The sequence below is a fragment of the Oncorhynchus mykiss genome, chromosome 17 (genome assembly GCF_057628025.1).
Source record: "Oncorhynchus mykiss isolate SJ-2025 chromosome 17, ASM5762802v1, whole genome shotgun sequence".
Classification (NCBI taxonomy): domain Eukaryota; kingdom Metazoa; phylum Chordata; class Actinopteri; order Salmoniformes; family Salmonidae; genus Oncorhynchus; species Oncorhynchus mykiss.
The window spans coordinates 38,776,129-38,779,913 of record NC_143038.1 but is presented as its reverse complement, the minus strand read 5'-3'; the positions used below and the strand labels follow the sequence as shown (position 1 = coordinate 38,779,913).

At 42.9% G+C, this 3,785-nt stretch overlaps 1 long non-coding RNA gene across 1 annotated transcript; it reads left to right on the top strand.

Annotated features, from left to right (window-relative positions):
• Positions 1–2,077: 2,077 nt before the first annotated feature.
• Positions 2,078–2,705, top strand: LOC149975940 (uncharacterized). Its single transcript, XR_016487657.1, has 3 exons — positions 2,078–2,301; positions 2,406–2,507; positions 2,628–2,705. It is a non-coding gene; the product is annotated as an uncharacterized LOC149975940 (long non-coding RNA).
• Positions 2,706–3,785: the final 1,080 nt, after the last annotated feature.

Sequence of the window (3,785 nt, the reverse complement as noted above, 5' to 3'; positions counted from 1 at the left end):
CCTTACGTCATTTTGACCTTTGCGTGTCCGAATATGTGCCCCCTCTCCGTCCCCCCTGTTCCCGTGGTCACGTGTTATTTTGTGTTATTTCAGATCTCTATGTCATCCTTTGAAGTAGTCCAGTTGATGGATGTCTAGGGGCCTGGTTGAACTGTGGTTGTTGTGTTTGAACTTTTGGACCGGGTATGACCCCCCAGATGTATCGCCCATATGTGTATCTGATGAATCCGGAATGTCCTGGGCATATGCCTTATAAATGTCCAGAACAAGCAATTTTTAAAATAAAGACTTGAATATTAAACATCTAAAATATGTCTACAAGGGCAATTATCGGTGTGCTTTGCAGCTCATGTCAAGAATCCAACGACAAAAGCCTGGAGGATGTTTTGCGTGAGGCTCCCGAATGTTTTAAGGGCTTTTTGTGTACAAGCGACGGGCATATGTCTTACATCTTTAGCCCGGAGGAATCTACGGTTAAGATATTCACAGACAGCGTGTCCCAACCCTTTTATCGGGCAGAACCCGAGAGTTTTTCTCCAGCGCTAAGGATGAGAGAATGGCTTAAAATAAGACTAGCGCTGTGTCAAATGGAGCGCGCCCTAAGTGTTTCAAGGCTGCCCGGATATGCGTTGGAAGAACAGGTCTGTGGCCGAAGTGATATAATGGCCCTAAGAATCGCGTCAATGGCGTATACCCCGGACTCCAGAGTGACAATTTTAGCATGTGAACAATTTGATAGTGCAAATGCTTCGAAAACGGTCAGATCATATGTATCTTCCAAAGCATGCAAGGATGTAAATTTTTTCCAAATAATGTTCAGTTTTAAATGGCGCGATTACCATATTTTCAGAACACTGATGAATAAGCTGGACAGTCTTTTCGAAAATCGGGAACAATTACGGCGATGGCCTCGGTCATCGTTGAGACATTCCCAAGACCCACAAGGCAGAAGGCGGATCTATCCCTGGAGTGAAAACGGCCAGAGCTTCGATGGAGCGGGCAAAAGACTTTGCGACGGGGAGTTGGAAACGGATAACTGTCAGGGCTAAACGGACCCGATATTTGTAAGAAATAGTAAAACATGTTGAATTATAAAGTGTGTTAAAATGTATGTGTTAAATATTTTGGAATTCAATAAAAGGAGTTTTAAAAACTGTATCTCACCCGTAACTATGTGAAACGGTATTTCACATCTTCAGCCAACTCGGTCGCGAAGAAAAAGACATTGAAAATCAGGGTGCGTGCATGAGTGTGCGTGTGACGGAGCAGCAGGAGTGTGTGTGTGCGTTTCAAAAAACAAAGGGTTTGTTTGTGTGGGTTCAACATGGGGTCCCATCTGTAGAGAATCGTTTGAAATCCCAAAGTTTGAACTATCCAGCATATGGCCTGTCAAGGTATCGGCCGACCGCCCGGGGTTAAACCAGGATATCTAATCAACGCCCCCCAGGACCCCCCAAACAAAACGCATGACAGAACGGCTCTTTGAATTCACAGCCTTTTGGTCTAAAGCAAACATACAGTTGGTTGCATACAGGCTATCTCTCGAAACTCATTCCGTACTTTAACAAGTTAGGGACAGAACGTCTATTTTTAACAAGTTTAGCACGGCTTTAGCGCAAACCCAAAGGCCCGAATATTTAACTGCCAGGACAGATAGCATAGTCTGTAAAGCCCTCCTAATGGATATTTCTGGAGGTGAGTAAATGAGAAATATATTTTAAGATTTGTTTGAATATTATTGTAATAACAAACCCCCCGAGTTATTTGGGTATTTCAGGCCAAAGGCCAATATGTGTTAAAAAGTGTATATATAGCGTATAACGGTTAATATTGTCTAACGGTGGCTAGGGTCCCAAACCTTTACGCAGCTTTTACACGGTTTACCTGATCTGGAACAACATGAGGGGGATACACACTCTCAAAAATCAGGCAGTCAGTCGCCATCAGACTTTTTTCGTTGTAAGTCCTTATAATTAAACACATACCCAAGAATATTTATATATAAAAAATAGTGTGTACTATTTTAAAAACGATTTTATGTATTTACAGTCGACATACCGCCAAGAAGGATAAAGGATTCGTTATGGACAGCGGACACGAGTGACATGGATGCAATTCTACCGTTCTGTACGCGCGTTTTTTCAAACTCACCGGGAACGTCCACCCCCTCACGACATATTCCAGACCCCAACAGGCAACGCACAACTGTGGCCCAAGTACATTGCTCAGATTCAACCCCACCCGAAAAGTACGGCTGGGCCGGGAACTTGAGGCTTCGCGAGCAGGCGCTCCAAGGACATGGTATGAGACCATTATACGTTTATGTTATGAGTTATACGTCTTTTTATTAGTTATACCTCTTTTGATAGAATATGTTAAAACAAGGACAAATAATGTTTTTTCAGACTGCCCGGAGACAGACCCTGCAGAATCGGGAACGCTAGCTGAAAAAAGCCCAGAGCCCTCGGTATCAGCAATTCGTCAGAACAAGCGCCAAAAAAGCCTAGGTATTTTAACGATGTATTGTTAATATATATATTATTAGACCTGAAATGTATTTGACATTTTATGTATCTAACATATTTTATATTTAATAACGTAATTTTGTATGTATTATTTTCATTCAGACTCAGCCCCGGCGAAAAACGGCACAGACGGACACATACACCTAGAGCTGGGGGATTCCGGTGCCCCGAACATTCCCGATGAAACAACCGATAGACCTGTTTTTAATGACATTTCAGATGTTGACGACCAGCTTTTCTGTGATGCGGCCAACCTTATCGACCCCGTCAATTCTACGGCATCAGTACCTGCAGTAGAACAAGAAAGGTTTTTCACATTATTTTCCAGGGCTTTGAAATCAAGGAATGTTTTGCTATACAAACGAGTGGGTGATTTAATTGAGAGACAGTACAGAGACGATATGTTATTCTGGCATAGAACAATTCCCCGCATGTTAAACAGCAAACCCATTAAAAAACGCAAATACAGACGCTAAAATCATACATGTAACCACCAATCATTCCCGAAAGACCCAAAAAACGCACATCCTTAATTATCCAAATGGCCGAACTACAGAAACAAGGTGAGACAGTTGAAAGCCTCTTAGCGCAGATCCCGCCAGAACTCTTAGAAGTTATTACACGTATGAACGAGTCTGGGGTGTGCGATGAAAGCATATTATCCCAGATTCCAGCCAAACTCCTAGAAATGATTAATCGCATGAACGAGTCAGGGGGGCCCGATGAAAACCTGTTATCACAGATTCCCGAAGCCCTCATAACCTTAATTAATCGTCTGAACGAGAGTCAGACATTTTCGGCCCCGGCAACCCCAACAGAGATAGACCAACCAATATCGCCCAGGTCCGTAGAGTCTGAAACGCCACAAGATGTTTTTGGGGAATTGGAAAATTGTCTAATACATCTGGCGGGAGATGGTCTTGATAGACGTGTCCGGGTTGTGTACCGGAATAAATTCAACAATACAGAGATTCGACAGTTTTTCAATTTCCTATGGGTGAATCAGAATCTTGACTATGCGTTGTTTTACATGATGATAATGGACACTCTGAACGATCTGTTAGAGACGGCTAGAGATTATGGCGAACCACGGGATGTTCTACAGTTGGAACTTTGTGGAGATAGTCTGCATAACACAGTATCTCTTATTTTACCCAATGGCGAAGCAGATCTTGAACAATTTACCGCGCTGCTAGAACGACTTGTTCAGTCAAATTTAGCCATCATAGCCGATCGAACCCTCGAGCTTGTAGTTCAAAT